Raw genomic sequence first — 14,408 nt, 5'->3', positions numbered from 1 at the left:
CCAGTAGTAAAAATTGTGGGTGCACGTAACCCCAATATATTCTTTGAATTCCCAGTCAGACACTGGCACTATATGGCAGTAGCAAGAAATGAGGGTATTTGTATTCCCAATATATTCTTTGAATTCCCAGTCAGACAATGGCACTGTATACCAGTAGTAAAAATTGTGGGTGCACGTAACCCCAATATATTCTTTGAATTACCAGTCAGAAACTGGCACTATATGGCAGTAGCAAGAAATGAGGGTATTTATAACCCCAATATATTCTTTGAATTCCCAGTCAGACAATGGCACTGTATACCAGTAGTAAAAATTGTGGGTGCACGTAACCCCAATATATTCTTTGAATTACCAGTCAGAAACTGGCACTATATGGCAGTAGCAAGAAATGAGGGTATTTGTATTCCCAATATATTCTTTGAATTCCCAGTCAGACAATGGCACTGTATACCAGTAGTAAAAATTGTGGGTGCACGTAACCACAATATATTCTTTGAATTACCAGTCAGAAACTGGCACTATATGGCAGTAGCAAGAAATGAGGGTATTTATAACCCCAATATATTCTTTGAATTCCCAGTCAGACAATGGCACTGTATACCAGTAGTAAAAATTGTGGGTGCACGTAACCCCAATATATTCTTTGAATTACCAGTCAGAAACTGGCACTATATGGCAGTAGCAAGAAATGAGGGTATTTATAACCCCAATATATTCTTTGAATTCCCAGTCAGACAATGGCACTGTATACCAGTAGTAAAAATTGTGGGTGCACGTAACCCCAATATATTCTTTGAATTCCCAGTCAGACACTGGCACTATATGGCAGTAGCAAGAAATGAGGGTATTTGTATTCCCAATATATTCTTTGAATTCCCAGTCAGACAATGGCACTGTATACCAGTAGTAAAAATTGTGGGTGCACGTAACCCCAATATATTCTTTGAATTACCAGTCAGACACTGGCACTATATGGCAGTAGCAAGAAATGAGGGTATTTGTATTCCCAATATATTCTTTGAATTCCCAGTCTGACAATGGCACTGTATACCAGTAGTAAAAATTGTGGGTGTATATAGCCCCAATTCTATTGCTAGGGGACTTGCAGGGTATTTCTGGGGTGAAGGTGGGGGGGCACACCGTTGGAACGGGTATCGGGGTATATATCGGGTATACGGGAATACACTGACAGTGTATTCCATTCAGGATCCTGGGAAAGCTGGGTTGCGGCGATTGAGCCCGTCAGTGCCACGTTACACTGACAAGCTTCTCCCTGGAATTTAGCTCTTATAAGAGCTGTTGGTTGTCTTCTCCTTCCTATCCTAGCCTGTCCCTGCCTACCCAGAATCTAAGCCCTAGCTAGCTGGACGGAAACCTCCGTCCTCGGTGAATTGCAAGCTCAGAATGACGCGAACCTGGGCGGCGCTGTTCTTTTAAATTAGAGGTCACATGTTTTCGGCAGCCAATGGGTTTTGCCTACTTTTCTCAACGTCACCGGTGTCGTAGTTCCTGTCCCACCTACCCTGCGCTGTTATTGGAGCAAAAAAGGCGCCAGGGAAGGTGGGAGGGGAATCGAGTAATGGCGCACTTTACCACGCGGTGTTCGATTCGATTCGAACATGCCGAACAGCCTAATATCCGATCGAACATGAGTTTGATAGAACACTGTTCGCTCATCTCTATTTTTAACTACTTTTATACGTGTTCTAGGGAAAGGGGGGTGATTTGAATTTTTAATACTTTTTACATTTTTTTAGATTTTTTTTTTTTTACTTTTTTTAATTTTTTTTTTTTGCATTTATTAGACCCCCTAGGGGTGTTGAACCCCAGGAGATCTGATCACTAATGTAATACATTACAATGCTAATGCATTGCAATGCTTTGCAAAAAATCATCCTTTCTTTTGCAGGCTGCATAGACCAGCCTGCAAAAGAAAGAATTTGCAGACAAGCCTGGGAGCCTTGTAAAGGCTCCCGGCTGTCATGCCAACGTGATGTCGGCTCTGGACCGGGTACCGATCGGAGGCATTAGAGCCGGTTGTCTACTGCTTAAAGCAGTAGACACCCGGCGGCTATGGCAGCCGCCCGGCTCACGGGCGGTCGCCATAGTTACAGACCCAACATGCACCGTACTATTACGGCGCATGTCGGGAAGGAGTTAAAGGGATTCAATCATTAAAATGCTATTTTTTCTCTTTAACATTTAGGAATAGCCTTAAGAAAGGCTATTCTCATACCTTTTGTTGTCTTCTCCACGCTGTTGTTCAGTAGAAATCCCAGTTTTCTTCTGTATGCAAATGAGTACTCTTGCAGCACTGGGGGCGGTCCCCAGCGCTCAAACAGCACTGAAGGTGTCCCCAATGCTGCGAGAGAAATCTCCAGCACTGCCTCTATCTTCGCCTGGAGCGGCCTCTCCCTGCATCTTCTTCTGGCGCCGGCTTCAAACTTCTAGGCCTTCGCAGTCGGCATTGCCGTCGGGCCTTGGACAGAACCGACTACGCATGCCTACTGCAATTTCTCTGTGGCCGCTTACACAGTAAACTGGTGTAAGCAGCCATTTTCTTGTGACTACTCGCTCATCACTAATAACAAGTCCATCTGTCCATCTCCAGTGGTGACAGGTACATTTTTTTGTATACAGGTCCTGTGCTGTTTGTGTAAAGGGACCACTACAGTCAATCACAGGCCTCAGCGGTAATGACACATCACAGCAGTCACATGGCATATGTGAAGAGGGCGCTTCTGAGGCCTGTAATCGGCTGCAGTGGTCCTTTCACACAAATGTGATGTCATTGATAATGTCAGTCAGAGGTCCTGTGTACAAAAGAATAGAGCTCCTTCCACTGGAAATGGAGGTTATTGGAGCGATGAATACTACTGTAGTGTATTTTTGGTCCACTAGCAGCAATTTTAAATAATAATAAAAAATCTTGGCCATTAAAATTTTTTTTTCCTCCATAATATGGATTATGGTTGAATCGCTCTATACCACATCATTTTGGGTTCTCCAAAAATCTTTTTTGGTACAGTGATTTGTCATAACTCTATTAGGCTGTCATACTGGTGTATGAGGCCTATCATAGCTATAGTATCCAGGTCTGTTATTGTACAGGAATGATACCACATGCCCAACTTCTTCTATGCTGTTTCTCTTTATGACTACTCTTTACTTAAAGATCAGTCTAAACGAAACATAATAGGCACAATTTACTATTGCGGTTATGACTAAACACTGGTGTGAACATGTGCATCTAGTTTGGGCTACAAATTTTCCACTTGCTACACAAGTAGGCGAGAATTCTCATTTAAAAAAAGGCAACTCTTAAATGTGCCGCGGCGCGGCAATAAGAGCCAGTATATTGTTAGTGCTAGAACGTAGAAAAGGAAATCTACAGATACATCAGCTTTCTCATCCAGCAGCAGCTACTTTGATAAAACCGACAAATTATAAACTGTCGAACTCTTTGAGTAATTCTGGTACAATATCAACAGCTGCCATTGGATACTTAGTTCATGATCTAGGTACTGCAATTACATTCTGCAAATATCTTTTGTTCCAACATTCCTTATATTTGTTTGCTTACTTCCCTCAGGAGAACACTTTGTGGTTGGGCTTAGAAAAGCTGCAGCTTCCAATATCAGAACTGGTCAAGGTTATTAAAGTGCATACAAATAGTGAACAGCACACACTCATTGCTAAAGTGCTCTGCACACTTCGGAAAAAAAAGTGAGTATCTGCAAAAGCCATGTTTTTTTTACATTCTGAACAGAGATTAGTTGTTTCATTTGGCTGAATTCACACATCCCAGTAACTGACTCCTTTTAGAGCTCGTTCACATCTACGTCACGGGTCTCCATTTTGCAAGTTTCCGTTTCCTGCCCAAAACTGGGTAGGAGACGGAAACCTGCAGTCATTTTTCAAACCCATTCATTTGAATGGTTTTGAAAAGTGTCCGGCCGAGAGCGCCGGTGAGCTTTTTGTGCTCTCCGTGCCGAAACCTTTTTTTTTTTTTTTAACCCGGACACAAAGTCGGACATGCAGGAATTTGTGTCCATTTAAAAAAAAAAGGTTTTGCCGCGGAGAGCACAAAATGCTCACCGGCGCCCTTGGGCGGACACGGTCTGTCAGGTTTCCGTCTTCTACCTGCAGAAGACAGAAACCTGAGAACGGAGACTGGGCGCTGGTGGGAACCCAGACTTAGCTGCAAACAATATAACAACCCTGCCAGTGTACATGTCAATGTGGCTTTGGCAACACCATCAGCTGTTTTGCAGCCACTGTTTGGTTGTTTGAGGTCAAACGTGAACCCAATCTGATTGTGAGCATCGCCAACTAAAGTAATTAGTTTTGTATGGCTTGGGAATGGAATATGTAAAACGTGAGAAGAGAATGCTTAGCAAAAATGTATTACCCGCTACATTGTAGAAACTTCTGTTTGGATCACATAGCCAGGGCAGGTGTCAGCAACCAGCCAACTTGGGCAAGTGCCGGAGCCTTGACCTGCCAGAGGGACCACTGATTGTCCACAATGAGCAATTTCATCAAAACAGATGGAAGGGCTCATTGCCTGCTAAAAGTCTGGGGAGTGAGCAGTGCTACATATTTCAGCAGTACTTACTGATCACAGCTTAATAGACTGCCCATCCCTACCTTGCTTTGGCACTAATAGAGTTATTTGTTCCAGTGCCAGGGTTCACCTAGGGGCTGGAAGTCCAGGGAGCAACGAATTATAAGTAATGCTGAAATGTTTAGCACTACTTGTTGTCCATCCCACTGTGTGCAGCAAAAAACTGCGAAAAACTATTTCTTAAACTGTATAAAGGGGCCATTAAAAAAAGGGGGGCTTTATACTGTTATGCTCTAGACTTGCCATCTGTTAACCCACTGCCATCTATCGTTTTGGCACTGTGTATGAGGTCTGTATAATTCTCATCTACATGCACCAACTAAAAGCACAGCAGGTTTAGACCCATAACATATCAATTATAGCTGCAGGTCTTACCCACAGTTTTTAACCTTTTTATTATTATTATTATTTTTGTTTATTTATATAGCACCATTAATTCCATGGTGCTTTACATTTGGGGGTTTACATACAACAGGCATGTCAAACTCAGGGTACCCCGAGGGCCACATGAGTAACAAGAGGTTATAGCAAGGGCCGCACACAGCAGCTAATGTCACACACATATTTTAACAGCAGTCATGAAAACAAGATATGAAGTAGTAATATGTAACAGCAACATATATTTAACAAAAATACAGCAATTAAAAACTAAACATTTATTTGCTATAATTTTTTTCAATATTTTTTAGATGATAAGTGGTGATCAGTCAGCCTTGTTCTCTGAGAAGATTGTTAGTTTCATAAAAGAAAATTATCTGTTTACATATACACCCTTCATCTGCCCCCAGTTTCATGTCCCCTCCATCTCTGCCCCCAGATTCATGTCCCTCCATCTCTGCCCCCAGTTTCATGTCCCCTCCATCTCTGCCCCCAGATTCATGTCCCCCAATCTCTGCCCCCAGTTTCATGTCCCCTCCATCTCTGCCCCCCAGATTCATGTCCCCCCCATCTCTGCCCCCAGATTCATGTCCCCCATCTCTGCCCCCAGATTCATGTCCTCTCCTCCATCTCTGCCCCCAGATTCATGTCCCCACACCTCTGCCCCCAGATTCATGTCCCCCCATCTCTGCCCCCAGATTCATGTCCCCCCCATCTCTGCCCCCATATTCATGTCCCCTCCATCTCTGCCCCCAGACTCATGTCCCTTCCATCTCTGCCCCCCAGATTCATGTCCTCTCCTCCATCTCTGCCCCCAGATTCATGTCCTCTCCTCCATCTCTGCCCCCAGATTCATGTCCTCTCCTCCATCTCTGCCCCCAGATTCATGTCCCCCAATCTCTGCCCCCAGATTCATGTCCTCCATCTCTGCCCCCAGTTTCATGTCCCCACACCTCTGCCCCCAGACTCATGTCCCTTCCATCTCTGCCCCCCAGATTCATGTCCTCCCCTCCATCTCTGCCCACAGATTCATGTCCCCTCCATCTCTGCCCCCAGATTCATGTCCCCCCCTCCATCTCTGCCCCCAGTGTCATGCCGTTCCCTCCTTCATCTTCCCTCTGTTTCACGTTCCACCTTTATGTGCACACACATTAAAGAGGACCTTCTTCACAGCACAGCCAATCGCGCTGTGCTGTGAGAGCCGGGAGGAACGCCCCCTCCATCTGCTCGCAGTACTCGTCCATAGACGAGCATTATCAGGGATGGAGGGGGCGTTCCTCCCGGCTCTCACAGTACAGCGCGATTGGCTGTGCTGTGAAGAAGGACGTCTCTGACTGAGTGTCAGAAACGCCCTTCTGACCATAGAAGAGCTACGGTACCGGGACCGTAAGCTCTTCACACTGGGCCCACATCGAGAAAGCCGACAGTGCGCTGAACTCAGCGCACTGTCAACTTTCCAGCAGTATATAGAACTGCCTTACCTTGTCCGACGACTCCGAGTCCTCGCTCCCCCGCCGCACTCTCTCTCGCGCGCGCTAACAGTCGTAGACGCGATGTGACGTCATCACGTCACATCACGTCTACACAGCAGCGTGAGTTTTGCACCTCTGCGGCCCGCACAAAAGTTTCAAACTTTGTCTCTAAACTTCAGAGACAAAGTTTGAGACTTTTGTGCGGGCCGCAGATATGCCTGTAAAGGGCAGCATGCGGCCCGCGGTTTGACATGCCTGCCATACAATACTTAAAATATACAGGTAGATATAATACTAACAGTGACCGACTGGCACAGTGGGGTAGAGGGCCCTGCCCGCAAGGGCTTACAATCTATGAGTAAAACCTACAACTTATTACAACAGGGGTTATAACAGCAAAACCACCCACTTTCACGTGCATATTGCTGTAGCAACTAACACAAGAACGCATTGTTGCTGCATTGCTGAAATTTGAGGCTCTGTTGCACAAGGGCCCAAATTATATGCCCAAGTAAGTGACGCAGAATGTTTTTACATACTCCCTTACACAGATACATCATTTGGTGTGGTTATTAAAATTAAAGATTGACATGCTTAATGTCAGAGATGCAACCAAGTTCCTGAACCATATTTCTATAAGTAGATGGTTATGATACATGAATTATGAAATCCATGCTTTTGATGTTCTGTTTTTCTTTTGTTCCTAACCCCATAACCTACCCACTCCACACAAAGATCCTGAGATATTTGCACTGAACTGTTAATTAAATTTAAAACCAAAAACCAATTAACACCATGATTCTGATTCCTTATCTGCATCTTGAGATGTGAAATGGATTTGGAGTTACCATACACATTTGACATACAAACAAGACATAACCACTACAGTGAATGAAAACTCTATAATACATGTTGTAATGTATTACAATGTTGCTTATGTGACATGCAGAAAAACTCATACACACAAATCGCTCACTGGCTCAATAATTCACAGCTCATTGGGGCAAGTTTAGCAGAACAGAAATTTGACACATTGACATACTGGGAATGTGGCATTTGTGTAAATACCAAATTGAAAGTATTTAAGTTCTTCATTATGACTTAGTCTACTACTGTTTGGCACTATGAAGACCACATGACGGTAGGCCTACTTTTGTTAAATTATTGTATAGATGTGGCTAAACCCTATAAAATAGTTTAGTTTACTCTAATCAAAAATATAAGTAGGAATATTAACACATTTAGAATGCCTTCTGTGAAATAAATGTCCTTAGTGAAACATTCACAGCAATTAATAGTTAAGTGATAAAGAGGGCTTTTCACCCCCTCCACCAACAGCAACTCTGTACATATTTTAATATGTGCTGGTTCACTGATTCCAGCACAGTTGGATTTTTTTTTCTCTAGCCCCCACCATTTTTCAGCAATCATTTCTGGTGTTTTCAGCATCCAATATGTTAGGCTCTTTACTGTCAGATGTGTGGTCCTCGGCTGTAAGCTACAGGACCACTCACCTTACATAGAGCCTGGTTAATATACTGGGTGTTGAAAAAAACTGCACTGAATGTTCAGGAACGATGGGGGGATTAGACAAGTGAAGCGGCACCTATTACGGATGTAAAGAGCTGTTGTCGGTGAGAATGGTGAAAGGCCCTCTTTAACTACTAGTCACCATCTTGTAGCCAGCCTCCATCAGTGTTGTTTCCTGACCATCCCTGAAGTGATGTAAATGACAGCATTAAATCTGAGGTTACATATTGCGGTAAAGCAGATTTTGCAGAGTTTCGGAGCCAAATCCAGGACTGGTTTTAGCATAAAGGAGAAGTAAAAGTACTACCTTTATATTTCTCATTTCTTTTGAAGCTACTCGTGACTTTGGCTCAAAATAAAACACAGAAAACTCTAACAAAAACTCCAGCTTTTCAGCAATATTTGGCCTTAACAAGTTTTCCTATCTGAGCATATATAGCATTTATAAGTGACTGATAGATGTGGGTCCTCTAGCACCCACATATATTTTGAGAACTACATCCACTGACTCCTGTTTGCAGCTTTAGTGAGGAGAGACATGGCCACACATATATGAGTCTCTCCATTCACCTGTATGGTAGTTTCATATATAGTCGAGCAGAAAGCAACATATTCTAAGAGATGAAGTGCTAAATTATATAGCATTATATTATCTATAACTTATAATGAACATAGACTCATGAAAAATATTGAAAAACATGTCATGCCTAGCCAACATGCAATGCAGAGATGGGTAGTGAGGGCACCATAGGGGGTTGTTTTGTTTTTTTGAGACATTTAATTTAAATACCTATTATTCTTAAAGGGGTTTTCTAAGACTTATTAATGGATAACCAATCCTTAGGACACGTAATCTGTGAAAGATAGGCAGCATGGAGATGAGCTGTGATCAGGAAATGTGCGGATGAATGTGCTATTATTACAAGGAAGTGGCGGATGTTGGATTTACACAGATCTTTAATTGATGACCTATCCTAGAAAACTCTTGTAATATTTAAAAATATCATCACAGAAAAAAACCTTTAAGCTCTATAACACGTGGTTGTTAAGGGGCTAACTTGGTAGTTGCCTTGGTATTTGTTTTGATGTAATAACCTGTTCTGCCTCCAGCCCAGTGATATTATATGTATGAATTAATTGCACAGAGAGAAAGACACATTACATCAGGTTGGAGTACTAGGAAGAATGTTTGACGAAACATCCCAAAAAATTCCACAAATGTCATGTGGGGGTGGAGAGACCAGACTCACCTGGATTAAGAGAAGCTGAAGGACTCTTCTACAGCAAACTATCTTGAAGATAAGGAATAGTGTCTAAAATCTCAGCGAAATGGAGGATAATAAAACTATTCAGAATGTGTTCCATGCTATACTTTATTAAGCTCTTCACTTAAAGGGATTCTACCACTAAATCGTTTTTTTTTTTTTTCCGTGCTTTAGACATCGGAATAGCCTTTAGAAAGGCTATTCGTCTCTTACCTTTAGACGTGGTCTCAGCGGTGCCGTTCCTTAGAAATCCCGGTTTTGACCGGTATGCAAATGAGTTCTCTCACAGCAATGGGGGCAGGTCCCAGCGCTGAAACAGCGATGGGGGAGTCCCCACAGCTGCCAGCGAACTCTCTCCAGTGACGCCTCCATCTTCAACAGAAACCGCGTCTTCTTCCGGCTGGGTGACCCCACCCGGAGGAAGACACAGTTGCTGTTGAAGATGGAAGCGTCGCTGGAGAGAGTTCTCTGGCAGCAGTGGGGACGCCCCCATCGCCGTTTAAGCACTGGGGCCTGCCCCTATTGCTGCGAGAGAACTCATTTACATACCGGTCAAAACCTATATGTCTACGGAACGGCGGGCCGGAGGCGACTGAGAAAGGTAGGAGACGAGTAGCCTTTCTTAAGGATATTCTGACGTGGTAATTAGAAAAAATGTTGCTTTAGTGGTAGAATCCCTTTGAATAAAATTTGATTAAACTTTTCTGATTAAAGATATTGCAAATTATATTTATTTTAACAAAATTATAGCCATTGGTGAAAGGAATAAACAGGAGAATACCAATAATCATGATATGACTTATAGTAAGACCTAGTTCACACAGGCTAATGACTGTGTATTTTGGTCCTGATTTTGACGCAAGAAGCCGCGTCAGAATCAGGACCAAACTGCGCCTGCTGCAACTTTCGCGGCTTCCTGCTCCGTAGTAGGCCCAAATGAATGGGCTTAGTCCGGAGAGATTGTCTTGACGCGGACACGCCACGGCCTCCGCCTCAAGATAGAGCAGCTCGCTTCTTTTTTTCCGCGAGCGGGAACAAACCACTAGCAGAAAAAAGATCGCTAGCGGTCTACATAGATCTCTAATGTGAGGGGGCGGATTTTGAGGTGGATTCTGCACTCAAATCCGCCCCCTCTTACCCCGTGTGAACTAGCCCCAAGGAAATTTACTTACTTGAAGTAGTAAAAAAAAAAAAAAAAAACCCTGATAAATATGGTAATGGTATAATAATGATTTTTTAAAAATCTAATTATTTTTACCACACACTGAATGTCCTAAAAAATTTATAACACTGTACGATTTTTTACATCGCCTCCCAAAAAATCATTAATGTAACCTTAATAAAACATTCTATAGATCCCAAAATGGTGCCATTTAAAAATATAACTCTTCGTACAAAACACTCTTCAGCCCTCACATGATAATGGAAAAATTAAAAGGAAATGGTTTTTGAAATGCAGAAATGGAAGAAAAAAAAAAAAACTACATCCTTAACACTTTAAAGGATTAATGCCATCTCAACAAATTGTGGCCAAGACTGGAATAACTGGCCCTTAAGCCTTTACCAGAAAAAGGACAGATGCTCTTCACTGTTTCAATGTATTTTTCTATTGCTCCATTTACGAATCATATAGCCATATTTTTCACCCATGAAAAAGAGAGAACAGTTGTGTGAATTTTCTTATGGAATTGCTAAAGGAGCAAATCCCTGATATGCCACAGGTCTACAGACAGCAAAAGGCAGGTAGCAATAATCCAACACAACGCTTGTTGGCATAGTCTAAGTTATTCACCAGAGTAAACCGCAAGGCAAGATGTACTTGGACTAAGATACAATTGCAAAGTAAAAAAAAACAAGAAAACCTATAGTAGACAGAGAGGGTAATAAATTAGCCGAGGTGAAACCAGCAATTTTTGGTACTTTAAGTTCAAGATGTCCCTACACCTAAACAGAAGGAAGAAGACGATTCTTGAGTGGAGTAACCAGCGGAAAATATTTATTTAAAAGAGCCTTGTGAAATATATTATGTACGGTACCTTAAAGGAAAGAGGAAGATAAATGAAAAAGCAGATGATTGACACCACAATCTTGTAGGGACCAATATACCTAGGAACCAACTTATGACATCATATCTTAAATTGTAAAGTTTTGGCATTTGGGAGTTAAAAAAAAAAGAATGAAGTGACACATTTTACTGAAAGAGTCAATATCTACCCAGATAACGGACTTCCACTCTGAAGGGGGAAAATCTGTAATTTCACTACCTGTTTTTTCTTACACATGTACCATTTAGCCTCTTCACAGAGGCGTGTTATATTTTCTATGTACTTGCTGCAAAAATCAATAAAAAAAACTTCATAAAAAACTATTTAAAAAATTCAACAATATCATCCATCATCAAATGCGTCCATGGTCTTTGAGGGACTGGCAATGGAAGAAGTTCAGAAGAAATGCCTTAGCACTGCAGCAGGTATTTTATCCTTTAACTTTAGAGACAAGCTCAAATGAAATGGCAGAAATTAGAATTCCCCTTAGAGAGAATTGGATCAAGCTCCGAGTTGGGAGGTGGAGGGGAACAGAGACTTCGCGACAAGGGATCAGACTTAAAGAGAACCTGCCTGGTGGTTTTTCTACCTTAAAATATCCCATCATGAGCAGATTCGAGTAATTCCCTTTCCATTGCTGTCCTTCTGTAATCCTTCTGTCGCATCAAAGTCAAGTTAGAAAAGTTTGAAAGGATAAAAAGTTATATGCAAATAATCCTAAGTAGTAACTGATGGGCGGGGAGAAGCTTCAGCCTAGTCATGCTGTCCCCATAGTAATCACACCTTTTGGATGTGATTGATATCTTCTTCACAGCCCCTTCATTCCCTGACATCACAAGGGAGATGCCTAGGTGTGATTAGGAGAGGACAGCATGACTAGACTGAAGCTGACCACTGAAGGGGGCAAATATAGGGTCATTTGTATATTTATGACTTTTTATGGTTTTCAAATATTTAAAATTTCACTAAGCTGCAACAGAAAGAGGAGCACCAATGGAAAGGGAATTATTTCATCATGTACATGTATGGGCCAGTTTATGGTAGAAAAACCACCCAACAGGTTCCCTTTAACTAAAGATGGGAGAATCACTAAAGATCAGTTTTGGGTTCAGGTGGCTCGGGTCCCTGATTCGTTTCAGGTCAAACAAGTTCGGATAGAATCTGAAGTGGAGGCCCAGGGAGATGTTAAATAAAAATATAGGCTCTCTCTTGGTCACATCAGACACCTAGGGTCACAGTTATGATGCTCAGTGTATCCACATGACTGTGTGACCCAATCACAGAACTCAGCATGAAGTCACCTGGAGAGCACCAAGCGCCACGAGGAAGCCTGAAAGAGGTGAAGGAAGGAGAGTATAGAATTTTTATATTTTTTTTTAACCTCCCCTGGGCCTCTACCTATTATACTCTGGGGTCTCTTCTGTCCCCAGAGTATAACAAGTTACTATAATGCACATTGTGACAGCTATTTACGTTCATCCGAGACAAATCCCGAGCTGCTCAGTTTTTGTTAAAAACTGAACAATTTGGAATATATTGGGATTGAACCCAGTTCAGATCTAAACGGTTCACCTATCAGTGTTTATAACAGTTTTAAACTGAAGTCTATAAGTCACTAAGAAATCAAACCTGGTAAAAATAAATAAATACACTCCTAGTCTGTCTGGGATTTAGTTTCTTTGCAAATTCAAAGAAGGTTAGTTTGTTATGGTCAGTTAAAACTGTAATCCAATGTCTTACACTCTAAAAATAATGGCACCATTCCTCAAACACACATGTAATAGCTAAAGACTCACATTTGACTTTCAGCAGGAGAGAGTTTACAAGGGAAGAAGGCACAAGGACACAGATTACAGTAGTTAAAGAGGAAGACAATTGAAATAAAACTGCCCCAACGCCTACCTCTGAGGCATCTTCCTCTACAATAAAGGGACAAAAAGATCAGGTTGAACCAAAACCAGGGCTTGTGTGATTTTTTTTTTTTATTTAAGAGATTCAATGATCTTGATCAGCTCCATTTTTAGTAAGATCTTTTAACCTCTTCCCACTGCAGTAAATTTTTGACTTCCTTTTAGAGCTTGATTTTTCAAATCTGACATGTCACTTTATGCAGTAATAACTTTGGAACACTTTAGCTTAACAAAGTGATTTTGATCATTTTTTTTTATAACACATTATACTTTGTCTTAAGTGGTAAATTTGGATTGATTTTTTTGGGGGGGGTTTAATTATGAAAAAATAGGAAATTTGGTAGAAATGTTGAAAAATATGCAATTTAAAAACTATATAGACTTCTCCTTGGATATGATCTTGTGGGGAAAGGTGCACACCACAGTCAACACATGTAACAACAGTTAAGGGTGTGGAAAAGAAATGGTTTTCATGGCCCACTAGGACAATGTTTTAAACGGCAGTGGCCAGTCCTGAAATGCAACAATCCTGGTACTTTTACTGACACCACCCCATTGATTCAGGCCCAGTTTAAACACTACCTTCTCTGGTTCCTCCTTGGTGGATCACTTCCCACCCTCAACTTCACCACTGCAAACCATTACTTCCACACTTTTTCCCCTCATTTCAGAAAGGTCAGGTGAAGATCACATGTTGGAGTGTCTGTTTGAGCTGAAGGCAGTGAATGATTACTGCATGCTGAAAACAACAGGGACAATGTCTTATTTTGAAATCTGCCATTTGAGGGTGATGAGGAAACTGTATCACCTACTGAAGCCCTTTGAGGAGGCCACCAAATGTGTCAACAGCAAATACAACTGCAGAATCGATGAAGTCATCCCTTTTATATATGTCTTACAGGAAACAGTCATGCGATTAGGGAAGAATAACTTCTATGCCTTTGTCACCATCACCTCTCTGGGGTGGTGCAAGAGAAATTGAAGGAGGGTGAAGAACTGGGCTGTGGTGGTGGAGGACCTGGGAATCCAGGAGGAAGGGGGAGGAAGACTTTCCTTTGGCTTCAGGGCTGCCACTGATATTTCACAGCCAGGGAGGAATCTGACCCTTTGTTTTTCTTGAAGTTTTGTACTTGGCATAGCAACACAGCAGGGATGGAATGACATTTTCTCCTATGAAAGGG

This window comes from Leptodactylus fuscus, chromosome 1 (genome assembly GCF_031893055.1).
Source record: "Leptodactylus fuscus isolate aLepFus1 chromosome 1, aLepFus1.hap2, whole genome shotgun sequence".
Lineage (NCBI taxonomy): Eukaryota > Metazoa > Chordata > Amphibia > Anura > Leptodactylidae > Leptodactylus > Leptodactylus fuscus.
This window is presented reverse-complemented; position numbering follows the sequence as displayed.